The sequence below is a fragment of the Typopeltis vanoorti genome, chromosome 6 (genome assembly GCF_054136105.1).
Source record: "Typopeltis vanoorti isolate ZY-2024b chromosome 6, IOZ_Tvanoo_1.0, whole genome shotgun sequence".
NCBI classification, from domain to species: Eukaryota; Metazoa; Arthropoda; class Arachnida; order Uropygi; family Thelyphonidae; genus Typopeltis; species Typopeltis vanoorti.
In genome coordinates this window covers 107,272,705-107,300,543 of record NC_143554.1, presented here as the reverse complement: position 1 = coordinate 107,300,543, position 27,839 = coordinate 107,272,705, and the positions used below count along the sequence as shown (strand labels likewise).

The window sequence follows — 27,839 nt, the reverse complement described above, 5'->3', positions numbered from 1 at the left end:
GCAAAACTAATTTTCCGACGTATAAGAAAATTCATCCCACAAAACGGATTGATTACCCTATTATCGGAATGGATTCGCCTCCTGCCATGTGCAGAAGTGTCAAGGGTTCTCTCATGTGTGGGCAAACTATATACTCGTTGTCTATGGTAGCTGAAGGGAACTTCTCAAAATGCTACTTTTAAATCACACTTCCGAATGGCATGTTTATTCACACCGTTATTTCAGTTAAGCAACTTGCTTCTAACTACTTGGGAAAACATTCGAGATTGCTTGGAGGAAAAAAAAAATTAAATGGGAGAAATACTCCAGAGATAAATTAATCAATGTTGAACCTATTTCTATAATATATATAACATTTAAATCATTTCCTCCGAGATCCTGAGAACAGGAAGGCAGTTTAATATTCCTGCACGCCAATTCCTTCTACCATGAAAAGCTGTAAATCCTATTGCAGCTGTATTAATACTGTGGATGGGCTATATGTGGATTAGTACTCGGGAATTAGATAATCTAGAAACTCTACTCTACAGACCAAAGAAGGAACTTCCACCACTTCAAGCTTCTAACAAAGTAAACCTAGATCCTGTTGGGGGTCAAGGTCCTCAGCTAGTCAAGCACGGAAGTCTCACTCCCATAGAGCAAACAAATGACACCTACTTGCAAATTTTCCTTGTTACATAGTTGTAATAATATTAGGAGTGTATTGATATATCATCTCTCATCAGCACTGGGCAGTCCAAATCTGGAAAAAGATCGGCATGGGAGAAATGCTGCAAATTACTTTAAGAGCTAGTTTCAGAGGAATAATTTTCCTGTCCTACTCAAGCTAATTGCTGGTCTGGTGTTAATCCAAAGATATTGGTAGAAACCTTCAGCATGTATTTAAATTTTTGTTCAGCCACTGAAATTTAATAAAACACCGTTCACAAGCAACTTGCTTTTTATATATATCAGGAAATTGCACTCTTTGAGTTTGATTCTTCTTGTAACCAGAGGAATCTTTTCCAACTTTTTCGGTGGAAGGAGTTAACTAATCTCATATGAAGGTAGCAGTTTCCCCCCCCCCTCCCTCCAGAAACTTGGCTCGAAAAACAATTTACAAAAAGTGGGCAGCGGATGCAAGATGTAGTCGATTGTGTGGAATGCTCTGCAAAGATGAGCGATTCCTGGGTATCTCATAACAAATAAAAATTAAATGGTGTTGGAGGCCAGAAATTTTGGATGTTATACAGAAGTTCCTGAATGAGTACTATAAAAATGTTTGAATGGCAACAATGACATTATATGCAGACAAGATATCTTCATGCTACAATGCTTATTGCACTTCTCATTAGTCATTAATACACTTGCCACATTTCAGCAATGGAATACTCGCCTTCATAAATTTAGAATTCTAACAATTTCCTTAGATGTTTAACCCCCCCTCCCCTGTTATGCACCCTCCCATAATTTAAACATGCCAGTTCTGATTTGTTCAATACAAGTCTGCTAAATCCAGACAACCAAAACAAGCAGGTAGTCTATATGGGATTAGCCATCCTGCTCGATACCAATTGTATTTGTATTCTTTGCTGTGTTTTTCTTAACTATTAAGATCTTCAACTTTAGCCTATGATACATTACCCTAAAAATCACTTCAAAAGCTAAAATTAAACTGTACACTTCAAGCCATCCTTCTCTCATCCGCTGAAATCAGAATCATTTACTGTTCTTGATTCTGCATATCCAACAACTGTACACCCTTTTCTAATTATCCATATATAATTAAACAGCAGTGATCAGCATAGTAATATTAGAGACTTCTTTACAAAAGCTGTACTAAACTTACACAATGATGTTTTGTATCACTGTCCGATTCTTGAGGTGCAGTCCAGACCAACTTCCAAAATCTCAAAGAACCATTTCAGGAATACTGACTGGCATATAATGGTTGTTCACATTTTAGCACTATCCTTGTATAATGGGATTTTACTTTATGCTGATCTTTTCACACTATGCCAAAGAGTAAAATTTGGATCTAAAAGTAGGCCATTTGGTCTCCAGGACAATTTCTGGTTTATTTAACCCCTAGCCCATCCCCAGTACTAGATGTATGATAAAAGTTTACTTTCCACAAGAGGGGGAAAAATAAAAAATTTCTCTACACATTATTTGCAGAAGACTAGTCATTCCTATATGATGGTGCAGTCAGACCAGAATCCATGGCAAGTTCACACTATTACATTCTTGTAGTATTTTAAGACCATAAGTAGATCAAGTCCTGTTAGAGTTCCATGTTTGTACACCTTTGGGACCATTTAGACAAATGAGTAACATAAGATCAGATTAAACATTTCAGCAAACAAAAATACTTTATTGAATGCAGTAGTATTACAATAACAAACATATGAAAGACAGTAAAAACTACTTCACAAATGCATTGTTATAAATAAACAAATGAATAAAATGACTTGTCAAAACATTGTGGTAGTAGAACACCACTGACCACGGCACTTGAGTGACCTTTCAAAGACTACTTGTTGAGGATGGGGAGTGGGTGAAATTATAAGTTTATAAAATGATACAACCTACTAAGTTTATCACATCCTGAGTTGGTTTTAGCATTATTTGTTTCAAGTCTGACTAGGCACAGTGCCTTGGATGTCCACAAAGAATTTTTCTTCTCTATACATGTATATAATATATATTACACTGAACTGCTACATTTAGAGGCTTTAAAAATTTATAAAATAGTTGTGCTTCATACAAAAAACCTTTAGGCGCTTCACTATTTTGGGCTCTTCTGAAATTTCTAATTTTAAAAAACAAACCAAATTTTATCAAGAAAAAAGAAAACTTGAAAAAGAAAAGCACCAAGGTGAAGATCAGTACATTTATATACATTATTAAAATAATACTAAGCACCTTTTTTTGTGTGTCCGGGAAAGTAAAGCTGCTGTGGAAGCCAAAGGTTCAGTATCCAAGTCCCTGCTTACAACTCTTCAAACTTTTTTTTTTGTCCTCATCTATTTAAATATGCTAAAAGGGGTATGGGGGTAAACTACTAGACACATTAAAAGAGTGGAATGCATGGAGTATAGTTATATTAAGCTCTTACCACAATACAAATACATTTTATAAACATTCAGTTATACATACACGCATGCACGCACACACAACCGCTACTTGGATTAAGTCTATTGAGCCCTTTAATACCAGGAAACAGTAAGAAACAGCAAAGTGATTTAAGGCAAATTGGCCTAACTGTTTTTTTTTTCCCCTTTTACAGACAGGTTTCTCCACAAACCCTGGAAGGTATCATATAAAATAGTGACCAACAGGAAAGTAAACAGTTTGTACCCCAACATGAACATGAAAAATTTACTATGGGAAAATATTTTTTGTTCTTTCAGAAGTGAGGAAAAACATTGCATAGTGGAGAGAACCTGTTAACAGAATTACTGTTACTGAAACACTTAGGGCAATATCTTTCCACTGATTTAGACTTGCTACAGGATATGTTTAAAAATGTTTTAGTAGTGTGTTTATATATGTATATATATTATATATTAGGTTTTAACATTACAACACCAAAATTCAACAAAAGTTAACAAAACAGTTTAAACACTAACATAATGCAAACAGTTGTCAGGTCTGTACAATGAAAATTGAGCCTGCATTTGGACTGACTGCTTAGTCAGTTTGTATACAGATTAACTTAAGATTTTAACATGATATAAAAGGACCAAAATCATTAGCTGTAAATACGACAATATATATATGTACATTACAAAGTTCAGAATTTTTCAACTTCCTTGGCACTAATCTATTACAATTTATGTAGATTCTAAACAGGTCATAACTACAATTGTATTTTCAAAACTACAAATTTTTGAAATTAGATCACAAAGATATGAAATTGGACACATTAGGAACACAAACAGTAACACATAAAATACTAATGTAAACCATAAATTTAAAAAACATAGGTAAGTTTTTATATTAAGTGAGTTTTACTGAGCACTACAATGAGATCTTAACATGCCAGCTCAGACAAGCACCTACACGTAATTTTCTTAAAAATCATAACCCATGAAGGAAATTGCAAAAAACACTTCATACTGCATGATTAAAGCAAATGGAATCAACACATAAACATGACCTTTAATGTAAAAAAGAAAAACATTATAAAAACCAAAATAAAAATGAACAAACAGGTGCATTACATGAAATCTGATAGATATCGAAAAACTAAACTTGTAATAACAAAAAAAGCAATTCAACCATAAAACAGTTACCAAATTCTCACTCAGTTTGTAGGAATGATTGTATAAATTTTAAGTATTAAAAATTAGGTTTAAAAACTAGCAAATTTAAACTTGAATATATATACATATAAATCAATATACCAAACTGATTTATTTTTTAAAAAATAGGATCTGCACACATTTTTTTTTTACTTTAATTCACAACCACACACAGAAAAATCACTTTGATAAATGGCAAAATTTCCTCTTTTTTTTCTTTTCATTTTTTTTTAGGAATTTTTTTTTCTCAAATAAGTTATTGTGCAGATTTATTGCTAATGCTTTAGTTGTTCTTTGGCTAAGTCTAGGCTTACTGGCCAATGTAATTCAATATTTAATAATAAAAATAGGTTTTGATACAAAAAAATTATTACATGATTGAATAGCCTCAAACGGACTAAAATTCTCTTACAATTTATAGGTAACATTTCATAACTTGGTCCATCTGAATATCTTATATTAAAACAGTAACAAAATTAAATTTCAACAAGAAATACTACAATTAATACAATAAAGCTAAATAAAGCTAAAAGCCTGAGTGTTACGAATCTAGATCACAAAAAATTTTAGTAAAAAAGACTAGCTAAATTTTCTAAACCTGGTGGGGGGTGAAAATCAGATCTCTACCATTTTAAGACTTAATTACAGTAATTGCAAATATGCAATAGAACACGTTGTGAATAAATAAATCAACACAAATTCTAAATATTAAAATGAACAGGGGGAGGGGAATTGGCACCCATGATAAACAATAAAAACTGGAAGTTTAGTAAACTATGTACAGGAGCAAAACCTGCACAGCTATGGAAGAGTATAGACCTGGTGCATAAAAAGGTCAAAAAGGCATACAATGATGCTTTAGTGACACATTTAAGGCAGAAAATGTCACGCTGGCAAGGTGTTCAACAACTATTCAACAAATGGCCCCAATATTGAAGGATCACAGGAAAATTGCAATGCATCTTTGGCATACTACTAATAGTTAATAAATAAGATAGTAACATAGTTCAGTTGTTGCAATGTATTACAAAAAAGTGAAGGAGAGGAAATAAACCCTGGAAGGATTTCTGCTGATGACTAAATTGACTAGGGCCATAACACCAATAGTTGGAAAAATAGTTCTCAGTTAACTATGGTATTATCTAACTTAACAAAGCTTTAGGAAATTTTTCAATGGAAATAACTAAAGCTTTGGAGTATCATGTGTGCCCCTTACTTAACAAGTGACAGCTGCGCTTGTTAAGATATATACGTAACATGCCCAAATGTAATAAGGCAGGTTACAAGATGTTGAATGCTGTCAGCTACACATTTAAACACTAACAATTATAGCAATAATTTACACAGCACTAACATTATAAACATCCCACAGTACTCAAAAACTTCAACTATTTGACATTTTAAAACCTTAACCTAGCCAAGTTTCATAAGTACTCTGAAGTACAAGTTCGTTTTACACATCACCTTGCCAATCTGTGGGTGCTTCAGGAGATAATCCTCAAGCTACTGCCTTTCCTTTCTATTCAAAACCAATCAAATACTCTAAAATACAAACAAGAACCAAGTTCAATGAACCTCACTTAAAGGGTAATGCCTGGAACCTGCATGTAGCGATAAATATATAAACGGTAATCTTTACTGGCAAGAACTACTGATCCATCATCCATTAGTGCTACATCAAAACATTGGGCATGTTTTACTTTACTTTCTGAAGCATTTACCAACTGTCCATCTTGTGTAAAGACAGTTATATTAAAATTATTATGATTGTCTGCAACTAAAATCTCACCACTTCTGTTGATGCACACTCCTATTGGATAGTTAGTCAAACCTTCACCACCGATCTGCCGTAAGAAAACGCCATCATAATTGAACACTTTTACACAGTGGGCTCTATTATCACTGATGAATATTTCCTGCTTATCATTTACAACTACTCCATTTGGAAACTCCAGATGTTTAGAACAACCAAATTTTTGTAAAACATTACCCATTTGATCAAATATGATCACTCTCATCACCTTGCACTCAACAACAATGATCCTACCCTTATTATCAACTGTAACACCACGTGGATGTTGCAAGATATTTGCTCCAAATTTCCTAACAAACTGGCCATACTGATTATAAATCTGGATTTGGTGTGTTGGACTTCTTTCTGTTACAATGATATCTCCCGATGTTTTCACTACAGCAACACGATTAGGATATAGCAACTGTCCGTCTCGTTTTCCACATTCACCAAACTGAAATTTAAATCTTCCTTCTTTGTCAAATATTTGAATGCGATGATTGTTAGTGTCTGCAACAATGATGTCGTTTTGAGCATTAACAGCAACTCCACTAGGTTCAGTGAACTGACCTTCCATGATTCCAAATTCACCAAATTTGCAGTGGTAAATCATTTTTTGTCTCTTAATTTGTGACTTGAGAGGATACATACTAGCAGGTATTAGTTTTGAAGATAAATCAACAACAGGGTCTGAAGGCAAACGGTAGGAATCGGCAGTGCCATTATGGAAGATATCTGCATTCCCACTGGACCATTTCTCATAGGGATTAATTTCAGTTAAACTTGTTGAAAAAGGTCCTAAGCTATTAGCAGATCCAAATCTCTTGGAAATTATATTGGACTCGTATACATGACCATTCTGATAAATTCTGTCAGAGCTTACGACTCCATTAGGTCTAGCAATAGGCTGTGGTTTTGATGCAGGTGGAGATTCAGAACTATGTCTTATATACCCAAAAGTATTCCGAACTCCAACCTGGATGGCCTGATAGTTGGATAAGAATTCCATGTCGACATTTTGCAGGTTGGTTTCAGGAGCAAAGGATAAGATGTTTTGCAATTTTGAATCCAACAGTTGTTTAAACATGAGTATTTCTGTATTGCTAGAGAATTTCATCATACGAGTAACAAATTCTGTTACCTGATTTAGTCTATCCGTTGTTTCATGAACTTTTTGACTTAACAAGCCTAAAGAAACTATTTTGGTATTGTAAATGCTATCAAGTTCTTTCAACACTTCTTGCTTTCTCTCTTCTAATACTGAACAATAAAATTGAAAGGTATCATTAATTTCAGTTTGTGCTTTATGGTACTGCAATTGTAATCTGCTGATGACATGTTCAACTGTTTTTGCTGCATTTCTAAGATCATTCGTTTTCAGTTTACCATCTTCTAATATCTGACTAATTACTTCAATCTGTTTTGGACCAACCTCTGTAATGTGTTCATAATCATGAATTCCTTTGGGATGGTCAAGAACAGTACATTCTTTGCAAAGTGGAATGCTACATGTTTTGCAAAAATACTTCAATACTTCATTTTTATGCCTAGGACAACTTAGAGGTTTTTCCATTTTCATTTCATCTTTGTTACCAAGTTCATTTAAGGTTAATACATTGTGTCCTTCAAAACAATGCATGAACTGGTGAGCCATGACACAGTTTGGGCAAAGAAAATTGGCACAATCAAAGCAGCGTGCAACTGCACTTGTATCTTTGCTTTTGCATCCAGTACAGCTCAAGGCAGTGCTCTCCAATGCACTTGTTTCCAAAACATTACTTATAGCATAATCAGATAATAATCCTGATACACCCTGAGCAGGTAAGGGACATTCCTGTTGACACTCTGGGCATAAAATTTTATCTGGAAATTCTTGTACTTTTTCTAAACATGGTTGGCAAAATGTATGCAAGCAAGGCAATACTTTAGGAATGGTATAAGTTTCATGACATAAACTACAGTTAGTACCAACACCATTTTCACTACAGTTCTGGTCCCCAAATGGTCCAAGCTGGGGAGGTCCAAATACTGTTGAATCTGGTAATGATGGAGTAGGAGATGCCATATCAGATGAAGACCTAGTGCTGCTCATTGGTAAAGATTTGACTGAAATAGAAAAATGAAATAATTATATAAAAATGAACAAGAAATGAATACTATTTTTAATAAATTCACAATTAAAATAATTGAACTGAATTTTCAAATATTATATTATGAATGTATGCTTAGTACTTTATTAGTAGCTATTAATCCATCAACATATAAAATCCTCTTCAAGATAAAGCAATGAAAAGAATGCAGATGCAAGTTGACTTGGCGTGAAAATAACATATGGATTAGAAAAAGTAGCTAACCCCTACTACAAAAGAAAGATGTGAATCCTGATAGGGAGCCCAGGCTATTTTCTGATATCATCCAAGATTTTTGGGATCTCTTCAGCAGAAATTAATTTGGATTAATAAGAGTAGACAACCAGTTTTTAACTTCACTTAAAAATGTTTAGTAATTTAGTTTCAAGCTGGGTTTCTGCTTTTATCAAAAATTTCACAAAAGACATGCCACAACATAATGCACTGTAGCATGCCTACCTGCTGAAGATCTCAAAAATATCCAAAAATGGATGCTCAGTGAAAACCCAAAAAAAATAAGATGTCATCATAGAAATTAAACATAGGCATGTGGGACCCTCTTAGCAATTACACTTGCATAGCTATCACTGTTGAACTCAAGAAATCAAGAATGCATGAAGATTAAATTAAGTTTGGAAAACAAACGTTTGATTAATATCTGCTAATTTAAAACTCACGAGCCTGGGAAACACAATAAGTTTCCCAAACTTATTTTTCTGAAATTAGTTTCTACAAGATAATTAATTACAAATGATGATTCAAATTCAGTTACTTCAAATTACAGGATGTACTATAACTGGATGAAATGCAAAGCTTTTACAGCACTGCAGAGTGTCTCAAGTTAGATATGAGGAAAATTTACCACAATGCCTATGATACCATATCTATTTATGGGCTTCCATTTTTTTAACTATTCCAGCAATTATGATAAAACAGATACAAGACTAATTCATTTAGGCACTAGTGACTCACTATAATACAGTATCCCAAAAACTATAATTAAAAATAGTCTGATAAGCAGGAAACCTTTAGTGACTCCCTGAAACACAAAACTCACGAGCCCTGGGAAACACTGGCTCTATAATGCAATCATTGAAAGATTTTGAATCAGCTTTGCCTTTGCAAAATTATGATGAAAATTACTTTGTCATAACCTGGCTAAAATAACATTTCAATCATTAACTTATGCTGTTGTTCAGCTGGCTAATGAGAATATTAACATACATACATACAATTTAGCAAATGATTACATCTTAGATATAGTAACTGAAATAACAGAAGTACAAAATTAATGCTTGTGTGTCAGTAAAAATGTTATCATGTACTAATTTTTCATTTGTATTAATAGTCTGACTTAATACAAAAAATGAAATTATAATTAAATGAAAATATGCTTGAGCACCATAATATTGATCAGGTAATTTCATTCCTAACAAATAGGGTTAGGAAACTTTCTAAAAAAGCGATTCAGTTAAAACAGTGATAAGTGGGGTGGGGGGGGGGGAACTTTCTCCTTAGAAGATCTATAAAGGCAAACACTGACTGATTTCAGCTTCTTGATATCCAACCTCCTCCATCAGGGTGCACCAATGAGTCAAGAAATACATGGGTTCTTATCTAAAAGAAGTTTTTTTTATATAGAATAAACAGCACCATACTTTACATATAGATTAATTAGATTTGTGTGTGTGAGATATCCAATTTACCACTGGTGAACAGAATCAGTATTCTCGGATTTAATAAGAGCAGCTGCATTCAATAGAATATCATTTATTTGTGCTTCTTATAAAGAGAGCGAATTCACACTTGAGGCAGTTATTTTCCAAATAAACTGCCTCAAGCCCAAAAGAGAAAAAAACTGACACTATACAAGGATTTTTTAATGTTAGAAGGAAAAGTTTCACCACTCAATGACTAACTGCTCCATGATCCAAGTACAAATTACAAAATGCAGTTTAAAACTAAACATTAAAAACATAGATATGATTTAATCTAATAGACGAGCTTTTAGGTGTTGAACATTATTCATAACTTATTTTAAGAAACGGTATTAGCAACACCAAACACGAGCTATTTTATACAAAAAAATATGTTTATTAAATGACTATTTTCCTAAATTTAAAAATCAGCATCATCAAAGCAACGTGTTATAGTTTATATGCGACAATGACTAAGTGAAACAATTCAAATTGTAATGGACAAAAGATCTGAAGTTCTGATTTGGTGCCTTCTAATGTTGTAATTAAAAAGTGCTAAATTGGGACTTTAGATCTTTTCTCTGTTACAATTTGAATCGTTTCACTTACCCATTGTCACATAAACGCTTTTTGCTCTGAAAATGCCAATTTGAAATTCAGCGAAATATAAGCTAGTTAAGCTTTTTTTATAAAATAGTTAGTTTGGTGTTAATACCATTAAAAATAAGTTATGAACAGATATGATTTAAATAATTTTCTTTATTCTCTTAGCTAAGAGGGGAAAAATGATACTTAGAAAACAATTGATTACATATTTTGGATGTCAACTGGAAGGCAGAAGAATCTCTTTAGACATCACATAAACCTGCCCATGCAAGATTGTGTCTTCATGGCAAATCCTTAAACCACTATATAAGTTTGGCATAATCATCACCCTTAAGAGCATTTAATACCCTAGGAGATGAGGAAAAAAAAGTACATTTATGATTCAATTTATCCTCAACAGCTATCAGAACTCCATACTCAAATATTAATATGAAGGCTACACCTACCATACACTGGTAGGCTACTTTGAAGCTGAAAGAACAAAACATTGAAGAACATATTATCACTTAACTTCATTTCTTCCATTAATCTCGACAGAATGGAATATAGCCACTATACCTGCCTTACTTAAAAGGCAGGTATAGTGGCTTTTTTTTTTTTTTTTTTTTTTTTGAGAATAGGACTGGTGGTGGGAGGACTAGGGGCCATACATGGAAGCTGGGCAAGAATGTGGTTAACAAGAGTTTTTGAGCTAGGTTTTTGACTTGGAGAGTGGTAAATGAGTAGAATAAGCTGCCAGAGTCTGTTGTGGGTGCTATGACCGTGAATGAGTTCAAGGCAAGGTATGATAAATACTGTGTGAATGTCGAATAGTTGTTCTTGACATGATGTTAGGGCCTCCCTCGATGAGTCTGTCGACTCTTTGGAGTTGCCCGAAATAATAATAGAACTGATTAAAGCTATTTGTTCATATAGTTCCCTCAAAAGGAGTTGAGGTTTAATTTTGCATGAGAAATGAAAGTAATTTAAATACCACAAGCATTCTAATTGTTTGCATAATTACTTTAAAATGTTAAACAGTGATTTTAAGCTATAGTATTTGCATTTTGTAAAGAGGAAAGATCCTGAAGAAGCGCAGCCACTGGGTAGTGAAATTTGTCATAGTTTCCTTTTAACAAAATTAAAAATCCACTTTTTGTAATAAAGAAGTCAGCTGTGTCAGTGTCAAGTAGAAATGCAATATTTAAAGTTTGATAATAGAACATTCTTAAATTGGTCTGTTTTATAAAAGAAAAAAAAAAAAAATACTGGAAGAGAGGAACCTTCCTGCAATTTACTAATACACTGAGAAGTAATAAAACAGTAAAATAAAAGGGACTGAAAGGCTTCTTTTTATACACATCAGGAGTAATGGCAAAGTCAGCATCCCACAATCATCCCTTACTAGTTCTAAGTCAGCAAATAAAAAGAGAATATTCCTGCTACTATTTAAATTAAAAAACACATTTAGTGTAACAACTTTCAGAGTAAATTTACTATTAATCCTATTTACTTTTGAAAATTTTGCTGAAACCTTTACAGCTCCTCCCCCCCCTCCAGAAGGCAGCTAACTTAGCATCTTTCTGCCATTGCTACACCACTGGCATTACAAGTCAACAGTACTGCTGACTTGTAGGACTTGACATTATGGGAAGGGCCTCTACCTAGACCAGTTTTGACCTTTGATGTCTCATCAGTGGGAGCCAGACCCAGAGATGATACTAAGGCTGAAGTAATGCAGAAGTCATATTTTCATATACAAGTAGCCAAAAGGTGTCGCACCTCATTACTAAAATACTCTGGATTAGATAGATGTTGGAAGTTTTTCCATTTGGTTATACTATAAATTAAAGATGCCAAGAAATTATATTCTTGGTTTTTCTCTATCCAAGTGTAAGCAAACAAAGTTTGAGGCCAACGTAACTTCCAATCATAAAATACATAATCCCTCATTAGGAGGGCTCAATCCACCCTAAGGAATGGGAGGAGGAAAGAGGATGAATGCCCATACAAAATAAATGGTGTCATATAAAGGAATATTAGTAAACAAGGATACAACATCTAAACTAATCAATATCTGAAGCATCCAAGTGAAGATCAGAAATTTTATTTTTAAAATCCGTTAAAAAAAAACAACAACAACAATGGCAGCTCTAATTGAAGTAAAAAAGTAAATTAGGTAAGAATTAAGAAATTTTATAAGTGGGACTTCCTTTAGATTTACCCAGGGTCTACCAGGTATCCTGTTGCTGTAACTTTCCCCACACAGGCAGGACAGCCAACATCAGAACTATGAAGAACAAGACCCAATTCCACTACTATGGCAGACAATGCCTTAGATATCCACCACAAGATCTAAAACAGTGTTTCCCAAAATTTCAGTATCCCCTTCTCAGGCAAAAGGCAATTTGAGAGATGTTATAACAACATCTGGCTATAATAAAATTACAAGTCTGTGAAGTTTTTTTTAAATTACGAAATATATTTTAGTTATGAATCCAATACATATAGTAGAAACAAAAGTTTCTAAATTAAAATTTTCAATAATAAAAATGTAAGGAGAAAAATAACTTTAGCTGGAGTTCCAACCGAGTGATTTGAATGCAAGCATGCCATCAACCAGACATGGCCCTAAAACAGATGTCAATCAATACATGCCAAGACATTGTTTAAAGTTTTCTTTAGATTCCTTAGTTATTGAAGGTTAATTGTAATCAGCCAAGAACACTTGATCAAGCTCAATAAGGCGACATTATTTAGGATTATAGGCCTCCACGTTTCTATTTTCAATACAAGTCTCACTGATGTAGTGTAGCAATATAGTAGCATAGTTCATGGCACTTTAGTGTTGTCGAAATATTAAATTATAAGATGTTTATTAACTAGCTTATATATTGCTGGATTTTGAACCATCTTCAGAGCAAAACATGTTTGTATACAATAATAAGTAGGTGAACCAATTTGAGTTGTAACAAACTAATCTGAACTCCTAATTAGATGCCCTCTAATGTTCTATAAAAGTTATTAGTTATGTAGGAGCTAATCTCAAGATCACTATCTCCCAAATTTTTGGCAGATTAATGCAGCCATACTTTATGAGGTTATAAGAATACTTCATATGCTATATAGCCATATTACAAGCGAGACTGTTTTATTTTTAGAATCAGCAGTGGCTATCTATCTAATCTACCACCTACCTAATAATGTGTGAAAGAGTGTACAAAGTATGGTTTACCACTCCTGATTGTCAAAATAATAGTAGCAAATGTATTTCCTCTTTTCTCCAAGACAGGTGTTAATGGACCCTGTTATCTATCGATAACAATCTAAAGAAGTTGAGTTCCTATAATGGAAAAAAGTGAACCATCTCAAAGGCGAGTGAATAATGTGTCAAAAGGCAAACAGCTATTTGATTCTTTTTCTAATGTGAAGTAAATTTTTTGGGTGTTTGCCATGAATGTAAGTTATAGAGGAACAGGAACCCAAAGTATCTTGGCCATAGAACCAAATGGCCAAACAAATCAACAATGGAAAGGTAACTGGACTAAGACTTTGAAAATAATTATATTTTCTTAAAGTGCTCCATGTATAAGTTTGCCAAAAGGGAGAGGAGAAACCTATTGAAATATCATTAATTTGTAGATTTTTCCTTGAAGTAAAGTAACCTGCACATAACAAATCTGAATAATTCGGAGATATCGGAGGGGAAGTTAACATTAACAGACATTCTTGATATCTTGATGAGTCTGACTCCCTGGAGGTCTCTCTAAATAATAATATCTCTGAATTATTCAAATTTGCTAATCTATACAGTTTATTTTACTTGGCAAGTAAAATAATCTACAAATAAATTAAATGGTAATGCAATGCTTATTTTTCCTCCTCCTGCCACAGTCATAAGATGTTCTAGACCATCTGGGTGGCCCAATGTTTATAGGCTACCTACTAAGCTTACAGTTATTTTAGAAAACCTGTTATAAGAACATTGAGCATCCGATGCTGTCTATATATGGTATTAGATGTGTTACAGGCTTCTGCTGATGGAACTGGCAAGCATTTCATTCCATAATCCAATGTTTTATGTGTTCTATTTTATTTATTTCTGAAGGCATAAAACAAGCATAGAAATGGATTCTGAGAGAATAAGACACTATTAGTTTGGGCCTACTTTTGGTCTTACAAGCAGATCAGCTCATATCTTCAACATTCAGTCTATAGTGCCATTTACAACCTGCTAACTTCTATGGCTTTACTACTATTGGACTGCTGTTCCTTGACTCCAGGAGTCCAATCTAACTGATATGAACAGTTGGGTTGGACCTCTAATTCATTACTTTCTCTAGCAATGTATTCCACTAATCTACAATGCAAATTCTCAAACTACCATTAATTTTAGCTCAAATATAACAATAGCATTCTTTTGTTGCTTCCAAAAAACACTTAAAACAGTATTAAACTTTGCATAAAAGTTTCTTTATTGAGAAGAGGTCCAACCTAACTGCACATGTCAGATTGGACTTCCATTCTTTGACTCCAGGAGGCCTAGCATAACAGTAGTCAATTTAGTAGAGCTATCAAACTAGTGGAACTGGTAGTTTTATGCAAGGCTTATCAGTTAACTGAGCACCGGGACAATTCAGAAATCTTCAAATTAGTAACCAAATATTTTAAAATGAAACCCTTGGAATGCTGCGAGTGGACCTATTAATAAACTATAAAATAAAAAGCTAATTAAAACTTATAAAATTTCCTTGTTTCACAGCCGTTTTCAATTAAAATTCTAAAAAGCATCATCTTATTTTAAATAACGAAACCTGTGGTGCGTTCATAATTAGAAGAAACACACGTATAAACCACAGTGAAAATTATTTAATTGTAAATATTTCATCCTAAGTATCTTAGGACATCATCAGTACAGTATTTAAACAAAAATTAGGAATAACATACAGTTAGGGCACATGATTACAATAGAATCTCATGAAAACGTGCATAACGTGCTAAAGTAGTAAAAAAAACGTTAATTATTTAACACAATTTTGTATGATAATTATCATACAAAATTGTGTTAAATAATTAACGTTTTTTTATCATATTTAATTATCTTAGCTATTAAGCATCATCTTAATAGCTAAGATAAGACAACTAAACTAAAATAGTCAATATTTTCCTAACTGAGAAAGGGAAAAAAAAAAAAATTATAATATATATGGTAAGAAAGATCAGCAGATTTAAAGAAGTACAATCTCCCATAAAGGGGATGGACAAAGATCTATTTAAGTTAAGACAATGGATTAAAGTTCCTTTATAAAGATATTGTAAAAAGGAATCTACTTTAAATATTCTTGATTATTCAGGTTCATTAACTTCATGGTGAATAAAAGCAGATCTTCCAGTTTGTCCATTAGGATCTGGTATACACTGGAAAACCAAGGAGGAAGCTTATTCTTAGATGTGGGAAAGGTGAAGATTTTTTCTGATGGGACAAAAGAAAAAAAAAATCGTTAATGGTTTTAAAATTTTTGCTATTTAAATAGCAAAAAAAGTTTAAATCTCTGAAGAGCTTGAGGAAAAAATTAGCCCTAGATGAAGGTCTTCAAATTATATAAAAAGCACTAAATTTTAAAAACAAAGTTTGTGATCTTTATCTAAGCATTTCCAATGTTATGATCAAGCTTAGATGCATCTTAGTTGACTAATATTCCTTTATTAGCTATCACTGAATTACTCCAACTAGAATTTCCATCATATATTATAAAACTATTTGATATAATTCAAAAATCATATCAACTGATTAAAAGGTACAGAGCTATGGGCAGTCCTATTTCTCCAACTGCCAACTTTTTCATGGAAAACTTTGAACGATGTCTCTTCAAAAATATTTCATCTAGACCAAAATAGACTGGTACATATGTGGATGACATTATTGCAATATGTAACTGCTTTTCCTGAATTATAGCAGTTTCTTTTCAAAATGAATTCTAGGAGCCAGTTCACCTTAGGAGTAGGTAACCAAATAGCCTTTTTAGATTTAATTCTTTGTCAACCAGATGGCAACCTACAATTTTCAGTTTTTTTGGAAGAAGATCTAAACAGGCCACTATATCCATGCTGAATCTCACAGTCCTAGTCAAAACGCTGGCACTATTAAGATCTTAATACACTGTGTTCATTCTTTATGTTCTTCCGATGAACTTTTACAGAAAAAATTACATTAAATCTAAAGTATAAAGAGCTAATAAGCTTCATTTCGGCAATAAAAACATTACTTAAATTAAGGGGATATTGAATCCCACATAGTTTTAAAATGGGTTAATGGTTGCACCTGTTTGGAAAACTCGTTCGCAAAGTACATAAGTTCTTTTCGCTATACACTATGGTATTAGGTCTAGCTGCTCACTGATGAAGCCTCAAAAAAGGCTGAAACCGGTCTGGGTAGTGACCTCCCTCCATAATGTAATAACAGCATACATTTCCTAAGAAATGTGTTTTTACATTATGGAAAATACCTAAGAATAGCGATCTGAACTTCTTCCTCCACCTTTGCAACGAGTTGCCCAGTAATGTACTATGTACTAGGATCACTTGCATTGGCTAACGCTAGTGTCCGCCGATACTTTATAGTTTACTATATTCGGCAAGAAACTCTCTGATTCTAATCTCTGAGTTTCTTATTCGGTTTTAAAACTATGTGGGATTCAATATCCCCTTAATTTAAGTTACATTAAATCTATCTTCTTATTATTCGAGTGCCGTTCTGTTTTTTGTACTGATGATGCCATGAAATATAGGCAAAAATTTTAGAGACATAAATTTTAACCCATTTTTGTTTTCCATTTTATAGTTTATTAATTAGTAATTTATATGTGGATAGAGTGATAGCATAGGAACTATTTATACGTAGAACATAACAAAGAATTATGGCATCACCCAAATGTTCATTGAAACACTAAAAACAATAGCATCAATTTAAAGCAGACATTACTAATAATCATTGTGTATAGAAGTACCATTTAATTATAATTTTGTAAAAGAAAGCATTTAAAATGCTAGCATTGTGCTTATGTTAAAGCAACCATTCATGAAAATCACTTCAGATTAAACTCTGAAAAAACATGAAAATTATGGAGAAAATAAAATAAACTTACCCATTATTATATTTGTATGCTGTATTACTTCAGGAGTGAATCTTGTAGTTGGTTTATATTTAAATAAAACATGAAGACATGGTAAACACTTATAAACTCAGAATTGTTGAATGTGCAAATTTCGAACAGCTAAAATAGAATAAGAACATGAACACATCCATGCTAATGTGAAATGAAATGCAAAAAAAAAAAGTATGTAAAATGAAATGAAATGAAAATAAAAATGGTGACCAGAAAGAGGAGAGATGCCTTTTCAAAAACATTCTTCATAAACTGATGGGGAGGGGAAGGCAGTTTGGGCATGCTTATCTCTCCATATTCAGTTCATTTTAAATCAAAAAGGTTAAAAAATGATAGAAACACTAATACTGAATAATGTATTAGGGATTGTAAATAAGGGTTAGGAAATGAGGAAGAGACTGAAATTGTGTAAATGTCTAGTGTGTTGTCTAAGAGAACTACACTTCTTTAACAAGTATAGAAACAATAAAAGAATCATAAAAAGCTGTTCTGCAATAGCATTCACCATGCAGTAATACCATTCAGAGATGGAACTAGACCCATTTTGTTGTTTATGTAGTACCATACACAAATTTTATTATTCAAAATGTTTCTTCACCTAATTTTAAAAGTTTACTTAAACCAAAATTGAGATGCTCTGACAAGTTATTGATCCCAAATTTCAATAAAATCATTCCAACCAACTAGTTACACATGCATTCTTGAACTCCCAAGTCAGTATTATGGCACAGCGTACCCAAGTAGCATTTTATTACATTAGGAAAATTGCAGATTTGTATTTTTTTTGTTAGAATACTGTACTCTGTCAATCAAAGAACAGACACCTACACTACCTACCAATAATTGTCTGGACACCCCTGTTATGGAACATTCCATGTATATTAATAACACAAAAAACACGTACAAATAGTAACAGTTGAATGCAGGTAGTATGACAACACAACGTGAATTCAGTGACTTCCATAGAGGTGTCATCATGGGCTGTCAAACTGGTGGCATCTCTATATGCACCATTGCCACTCAACTGGAGATGTTCTGGCATCACTAGTGCAGAAAAACACCCAGGGCGACTGCCAAAAATGACTAATAAGAACATGTTAATACAGGTGGTACGCAAAAACTAGCTACAATCAGTACAGACCATCTGGGATGAGTTTCAGCGCACTAATAATACCATGGTGAGCACTAATAATGTATGAAAATAACTAACAAGAACTTGACTCTGTTTACTGGGTTTCTACAGAAGAGCAGCAGCAAACAAGGTGGCTCGTCTGGCCACCATGTGAACTGGACAATCGACCAGTGGAAAACTCTGTAGCGATGAACCAAGGTTCACCTGTTTCCAGTCTGATGGCAGCCTAGTGAATGCTCGTCACCATAGTAAAAGTCAGTGGTGGAGGAGTAATGGTGTGAGGTGCATTCAACTGGTTTTGAGCGAGACCACTGGTCATTGTGGTTCCATGAAGGCAGCTCAGTACCTTGATATCCTGAATAATCAGGTGTTGCCATCAAGATGACAATGCCCCATGCCACAGAGCTGCAGCTGTTAAGGAATGTATGAAGAGATGGGTGTTAAACGACTGTCCTGGCCTGTGCAGAGTCCATACCTCAACCCCTCCCTCAAAGCAAAAAGGTGAACATACCCATTATTAAGGTTCACCTGCTGATATCAATTGCAAATTGTTAAAGTGTCTGGACAATTATTGATAGATGGTTTATGTTAAATTCATGACTTTGCTCATATCACTAGTAACTGTTTTCATCAGGGCTCAGCAAATATGCTCTGCTTCACATGGCAAGTACATTTTTCCAGCTTTTTTTGTTGTTCCAAGTTAGTATTAATATTAGTAGCCCTTTCTACCTCTACAGCATCCTGCGAAAGGGATTTTTATGAGTATAATAAAACCTAACAGAATCAAATTTAGGTCAGCTAAGAGGATGTATGACCATCTTACAATAGACCAAATGATCTATAGTAGAATGTGTAATGTGGTATTTTTCCAGAAATATGCATCATATAAAAGGGCCATTCTAGTAACAAAACTTATTGTACTAAATTATATTTTCCCAAAACAATTGTTCCGTTATTGATTTTTCCTTCTTTCCTTTGAATGGTTCTCATACAAAGGAAATTTTCTAACTATAAACAGCAATACTTATTATGGAACTCCTATTCTATTATATAAATGAAACCTGTGGAGTATTCATAACTAAAAATTCACACGTATACCACAGTAATTAATTTTTTTTTTTTTTTAATAATATGTAGATATTTTGTCTTAAGTATCTTAAGACATCATCAGTACAGTTATTACAAACAATGCTAGGAATTACATTCAAAGGAACTCCTATCAACTCATTAGGACATATTAAAAAAGGCATTTGGCAAGTACATTTTTTTTGTAGATAAAGAACTTGGTATCCAGAAAAATTAAAATGCACTTTAACAAATAAGGTCTAACTTAGATAACACTAGGCCTTATTTGATTTTTTACCCCCCCCCCCCAAAAAAAAGTGTCTGAGAAAGGCAGAATTACCTAGTTTTGAAAATGACAAGGATGTTTTCTTCCCAAAACATTAAAAATGAGAATGCAAATAAAATTCAAATTCTTCCATCCTTTGAAAGGAAATCCAAGAGAATAAATTATCAGATGGAAAAAAATTCTTTTTAAAAATAGGAGTTAACCCAAATTGAATGTGATGCTAACCAAATACATATTTGCAATGAATACCTCATATGGTACTAAGAGTAGCACTGGCAAGGTTAGAAAGAAGCTATATTATATACAAAAATTATTCTGCATTATTTGATAAAGTGCTTGTCAGAGCAATTCTTGTAGACCCATAGTGTGATACCTTTGTAATTTTGTCACACACCAAACTAACAACACTTAGACATTTTTAAAATAGTAGAATCTTCTCTGTAATTTTAAAATTTAACTCTAGTGATAATGTATACTAGAATAAAATGGTTTTTAGAGAAAGCTCCAACGAATGCTTTTGTCAAAATCACACAGCTTGCTATATCAACTGAATTACTGATGCAAATCAATTTTACATATTGTTACCAATAAAGAGCTATATCATTAATAGTTTTATTGTATAGCATGGAGGTGGTCTGAAAAGTTCTCAGCCTTGACCAAAGATGGCAACACTAACCGGCAAGATTTTTTTCCCCTAAGTTGGTACATCTGTCATAAGCATCCATGTGAAATTGCAAGTCATTCTATTAAGCAGTTTGTTTGTTTAATACAGCTGTCTGAAGCAAAAGTGTTGTCTGTATCCCTTGAAATGGATACAGACAGACAATGGATAAAACTGAGTATTGTGCGGCTATAAAATTCTTTGTAAAAGAAGGTTTAACGCCGCCAAAAGAAATTCATTCAAAGTTCATGGGCACTTTTCCCTTCCGTTTTTCGAGAATTAAGAAATGGGCTGTCGAGTTTAAATGCACCAGCCTTGAAGATGATCCATGCGAAGGACATCCAAAAAGTGTAACAACACCAGAAATCACTGATCAAGTGCACGATATGGTATTGGATGACCAGCGAGTCCAGGTATGTGAAATTGCTGAGACTATAGGCATTTCAAAAGAGCGTGTAGGATATATTTTGGATGAAGAATTGCAAATGAAAAAGCTTTGCACAAGATAGGTGCCATGCTTGCTCACAGCAGATCAAAAACGAACTCGCATGAAAATCTCTGAACAGTGCTTGGAGTGTTTTAACAAAAATAAAACTGATTTTGTGCATCGATTTATTATTATGGATGAGACTTGGATTCACCATTACACACCAGAATCCAAAAGCAGTCGAAACAGTGGACAGAAGCTGGTTGTTCAGTGCCAAAGAAGACAAAGTCATGGCATTGGTGTTTTGGGATGCTAAAGGCATTTTGTTTATTAAAAATGCCTTTATTCTTGAAAAGGGTAAAACAATAGCCGGGGAATATTATTCCGACCTTTTAACCAGACTAGATGAAAAAAATTCGCAAGAAAAGACCTAGTTTGCAGAAGAAAAAAATCATCTTTCATCAAGACAATGCACCTGCCCACAAAGGTGTTTTGGCAATGGTAAAATTAAGGGATATGCACTATGAGTTGTTGGAACATCCACCCTATTCCCCAGATTTGGCTCTCTCTCTTCCCAAAACTAAAAATCTTCCTTGCTGGTCAGAGTTCTTCTTTGAATCAAGTTGACTGCAGCTAAAAAGAGGTATTTTGCAGATCTTGCTGAGAACCACTACAGGGACAGGATAATGGCATTGGAGCATCACTGGAATAAATGTATTAGTCTTAAGGGAGATTATGTTGAAAAATAAAAATAATTTTGAAATTATAAATTCGTTTTTTTTTATTGTTGGGCCGAGAATTTTTCAGACCACCCTCATATATCACAAATTGATACTACTATTTGATAAAATATTTTATACACAAATCCAGCATTACTTTGTATGTGGCTCCCGCCCACAAAAAGTTTCTTTGTAATCCTACAGTACAGTGCTTCCCAAACTTATGGATGTAAAGGCACCCTGGGAAAAATTAAAATATTTCATGCCCCCCACCATCGAAAAAAAAATCTTAATACAGACATTATTATATTTATTGTATTTATATTCAATAAAAAACGTACACAGCGAATATTGTAAAAATCAAATGCAAATATTACATTTTTAGCATCTTACATACACATTTGACATGGCACACTTAGTCTTAAAAGATTTAATTTGTTTTCATTATTTCACGGCCCCATCAACAAAACTAACAGCCCCCAAGGGGGCTGCAGCCCACAGTTTGGGACATTCTTACTGTGAGTAGACTATTTTTTGTATTATTTCTTTCTTTTTTTTTTTTTTTTAATATTAGTCCAGAAACTGCTCTAGAGACCAAATATGGAACTTTTTCAAGCCACTTCAGGTCACCAATAAGCAAGGTGGTTGTCTCACACTGGGCAATGAAATTCATCTCCCACCTAAAGACAATTGCAAATATTCATGCCCTCAGCAGAATTTGATGCTGCAGCTTGTTGGAGGATGGATATGCTAAACCAGGTCAACATATCAGATAACACATGACATACAGAAGTCAGTTAATACAACAAGCTTAGTTGTTATCTAATATAGTACAGCATTTCTAAACTTTTTTTTTTTTTTTTGCAACTGTTCCCTCTTCTCATCAACATAATTTAAAAGAATAAAATAATAAGTATGTTAAACATAAGTTTGTGGAAAAATAATGGTGTCAATACAGGTTATGTTCGTTAACATCAATAAAAAGCAAAATGAATTTCTCTTTTAATAATTTTTTTTTTTTTTTTTGACAGTCTCATTCAGTGTAATACCCGATATTTCCTATAACAATATTATTTTCATAAAACGTTTGCTGCACTTTTTTTTTTTTTTTATTTATTATGTTTCAATTATGAAGACAAATAGCAATTTCCTCATTGCTATTGATGAAGTGCAGTGCTTATTTTGTAAGACAAGTGATGGCCGTTTCTTTACTATACTAGGTAAATGTGCAAAATGAAAAGAAAAAAAAATCATATGCTTACCTAGTATCCATATTTCAAAATAGCACTATTAATATCAAGATACCAGTATGTTACATAATGCTAACCATCCCCCACATGGGGAGATGGTTAGCATAAAACTGATGATATGAAACATGGTGATAAAGCAGTATCTTTATGTGATAAATATATTGCCTATGAATAGCACTCTAGATGCCTCAAAAAGGAAATATTTTATCATTTATTCAAGATTTTATAAATTAACTGTTTCCTCATTTGTCCACTGTCTTTCATCTAGCAGTATTAGATTGCTGACTGGTGTGCAATCCCTTATATTTTTTTCCACAAAAAAAAATTTTTCACCCCCCCCCACCCACCCACCCCGAAGAAAAACAATTTTCACTCTGGGGCAAATTACTCCTGTTGATAAACACCGATTCAGTAAATCAAAGCACTGCTGGGCAAGAAAAGAAAACACGCATTTAGGAGAGAATGTTATTCTTGTCAATATGTAACTAGTAAAACTTGTATTTTAAACATCTTTTTGTCAAATTTTTCCTTTAGTGATGTAAATTCATATTTCCGAATTTAGGGACACAAAACACGCATTGAAATGATTATTTTACTTATTATTAATAAAATAACACTGTATTGAGATATTGGATAGATATGGTTCACTGTAAGTCAGCAATCAAAGCAGAACAATGTACAATTTCTATTAATCGCTGTATCAATAATCCACAAAAGCTAGGATTATTGGCGACTAGACCTTCCACCAATGAAATATTTTAAGGCTGTACAGTGCAACATTACATCTGGAGTATAGAACAGAGCTCTGAAAATAGATGATAAACTTCAGCTGCTTGGTGAACCAGTGCTAACTGGAAGCCTGAAGCAGCTGGTACATCTTTGGTCGGCAGATGTTCTTGGATAAAATCCCCCCCCCCCCAACCAATCCACTTCATGTAGTGTGAGAAATGTCCCTCAAGGGCACAGGATCAACCTATTGAAAACAAATTACAAGGCCTGATGATAAAATCCTGATGAATAATTACATAATGCTGTCAGACTGGAATCAACACTTGCAGCATGACCATAAACTGAAATATTCTAAAGCTTACATATATCAAAGACCTAACTGCCTATTTTGACAAATTCTTTCTGCAACAAAAAGGTAGTTACTGTCCAATCACAGATGCGAGACCCCTCAACAATTCTGCACATGGCAAAAGAAGGCGAATTCATTCTGATAATAGAGTAATCATCAATGCATTTTGTGGAATGAGTGTTTATTATTATATGTCAGAAAATTAGCTTTACTTTTATAAAAAAAATTTGTTTTCAAAGTAGTAACTATTTTGCTTATATAGCAGTTGGAAAATTTTATGCATAAAGCACTTGATTTCATTGATGACAAATTAGTTCTTAAAGGGAAGAAAGCTACAGTAATACACTGTAGCAAATACAAATTCGAAAGACTATTTATGGAATCAGCCTCAGCCCTAAGAAACTCTCCAAACATCAGCAAATTTGGTTGTATGCGACTGCCCCAAATTTGGAAGGCATACATCAGCAGACCAGCCCAATGGCCAAGAACACCTACTTAGTCCACTAGAGGGCACCATCAGGACTTCTAGGAGAACAATAGCTTCATATCTTCATTCTCATTTACTGTGTTGTAGTGCCTGCATGCACGTGCCTCTTTGTAAGTTCCTTTTGAAAATGGCAACGTGATGTTGCTGAAATATCGGAAATATTCATTAAAGTGTAATTTAATTTATATTCGGATCTACGTTGTTCAATTCCTTAAGTGATTTAGAAAAGAGACAAATTAGTACATTGCCTTATTCCTTTCTCCCCTTCAACATGAACTGACTCTTCTTTGCACTGACAGCCAAGGTTCTCGCATCTGTGTTTGGACAGTACTTGCATATTTGTGTGACCTGCTATTCCATGTGAGACAGTGCCAAGTCTGGAATCTTCATGAGCAATGGGGGTGAAAGGTCACTTATTCCATTCTATAAATATTTTGAATATGTCCACTGCTCTTAAAAATTATGGAAAAATCCTCCTGCCCAACTTTTCTTAAAGCTCAATTTTTGGAGCCCATTAGCTTTGTTACTGCCTACACATTAAGGAAAATGTGCGATGTGTTTGTCATGAACTAAGGATCTATTTATTCATCAGAATACCAGATAACCTCTCCACCCAACACTTGACATTTTCTTAAGTCAGTCCTCCATTCAAGTATACTGGTAAAAGATCAGCTAATGAGTTCAGTCAGATGGCTGAGAATGCCAAGTAGAATGACTTCCAGGAGTATTTTTGAAATACTTTCCACTTCTCTGATCAATTAGACTATAATTCTTAATGGAATAAAAGCAGAATAAGCATTTTAAAATTCTTCCTCCACAAAAGAAATCTTTTGTGTTGTTATACTATTAAAAAAAAAATTGCAAAGATTCATTAACTGGCTTATGTTTTGCTGGGTTTCAAACCAGCATTTTCAGAGCACTATTGGTTACTGTACAAATGCAATGAGTAACAATTCAAATTTTAACAATCAAAACTTTGGCACAGTCGTCTTAAGACGACTGTGCCAAATTTTTGTCTGAGAAAGGGGGAAGAGTGCCAAATTAGGTCTTTAGGTCAAAGTTTTGATTGTTAAAATTTGAATTGTTACTCATTGCATTTGTACAGTAACCAATAGTGCTCTGAAAATGCTGGTTTGAAACTCAGCAAAACATAAGGCCAGTTAATGAATCTTTGCAATTTTTTTTTTTAAATAGTATAACAACACAAAAGATTTCTTTGTGGAAGAGGAATTTTAAAATGCTTATTCTGCAAGTAGTATACCATATAATACTAGACAACCTAATAATGCTTTAGTTGGCTTCCAGGTGAGCCAATTCGTGTGTGTGCATGACCACACAGTTGGCTTACACTGGTTATAGAATTAAAACAATTTATTATAATTTACTTGTGACAATTTTCCCAATTATCAAAAGTGTCAAACTAAAAAGCCAAAAATGAATTGACAAAAACCTAGTTATATTACTGTAGCCAATCTAATTCTACAACTATTTCTGATCCCGATTATTTAATAATAATAAACACAACGACACCATTTTATTACTTGTGTATGGAAAATATGACTGCTGCAATGATTTTACCTCAGTATCTTACTAGGTCTAGCTCCCATTGATGAAGACTCAAATTGGTCTGGGTAACCTTGCCATCAGTAGGAATGCCTACTAGGATGGTTGTCACCACCCTAATAACATAGCACCCTTTACTGGCACCACATTGCCAGCAAAGGTTGGTCAATTGGTAGCCTATGCTACTAATGGCTCAGGCAAAAAGTTAAGCAAGTTTGAGTGCAGTTAGTAGGGGGTTCAATCGTTTGATGCTGTTGACACACTCTCTCCCGACGAGTCTTTGGACTCTCTGGAGGTGTCACATAATAATATAAGCACTCCAGTAATGAAGATTCTTCAAATTATTTGCTTACACTCGGGTAAAACTGTTTATAATATTTCTTTATTAGGTCAACACATGAAACTCTTGGTGACAGGTGGGGGAATATTCCCATGTGCAGGGCCTAATAAAGAATCCATTACAATATATTTCATGTCCCCCTCCTCACATTTCAAGCCTAACTTAAAAACAGCCAATAAGTGACCCTTCCAGATGCATTCTTTTTTACACCTTGATAATGTGCATTTCCATCTTCAGAATAACAGATATCCAAATTTCAGCTTCAATTACTGTGTGTTTCTGCTTTTCTAATTGTATATTAATTCTTTTAGTCTCATAAAAAGGCGAGACCCGTGCATCTTATCTCTGGATAAAAATGTACGTTGTTCTATTAAATTCATTTGATTTCTATTGCTCTTCGAATTACAGAAACATTCAACTTTTTTCCCTTTTTTTTAAAGAAGCTTTCCCCTATCCAGCTTTTTAATAGTAAGGTCATTCCTCATTAGAGCTTTTAATGTCCACAACATGCAAGTGACTATTTCCAATGCAATGATTCAGAATGTAGAGAGTAACAAGTTGTTCACATGCCTACCAAAATAGTCCTTTTTTTAGGACAATTAGAATTGTCCTAAAAAGTTAGGACAATTCTAATTTCTTCATCATTAATTATCTTAAATATACTAGGAATGTTGTTTTTACTTTAGCCAATTCAGAACACAGGTGTGAACAATTCCAATTATATGCAGACTGGAATTACTTTATAACTGTGCCTTGAAATTTTAAAAAGCCTAAATCCCATTTCTGACAAGAAATATCAGGAGAATCTCGTCCATGATGGACACCAAAGAATCCAGGTTTTGATCTGTCAATTCTTCTGAAGATTTGTACCTCATTAGGTGAGGTACCCTGTTTTGGAAATTATCCTACAGCTTAGAAATTGGCCCATATTCAATCTAAGGAGGTGACAAATCTTCACTACCAAATTACAATTTCTATTCTACTAGAAACCATTACCAAAATTCACCAGTATAGATTTAACTAATGTCGATCAACAGATCATAGGGAATCCTATTTAAGTCAATTTCCACAATATGATCTTTCTTCAGGTCCACCTACCGGATCTCTAGTATTCCAAATGCCCTCTGCTGTTTCAAAAAGCATATTCCATTGTTCCATAATATGAAATTTTATAAG

The 27,839-nt window shown here is 33.7% G+C and overlaps 1 pseudogene across 2 annotated transcripts in view; it reads right to left on the bottom strand.

Moving 5' to 3' along the window:
• Window positions 1-2,332: 2,332 nt before the first annotated feature.
• Window positions 2,333-27,839, bottom strand: part of LOC150105779 (protein brain tumor pseudogene) — a 76,866-nt pseudogene continuing 51,359 nt past the window's right edge. For both annotated transcript variants that reach the window (XR_016548402.1, XR_016548401.1), the window contains one exon: window positions 2,333-8,184. The product of XR_016548402.1 is annotated as a protein brain tumor pseudogene, transcript variant X2 (transcript). The remainder of the gene's footprint in view (window positions 8,185-27,839) is intronic.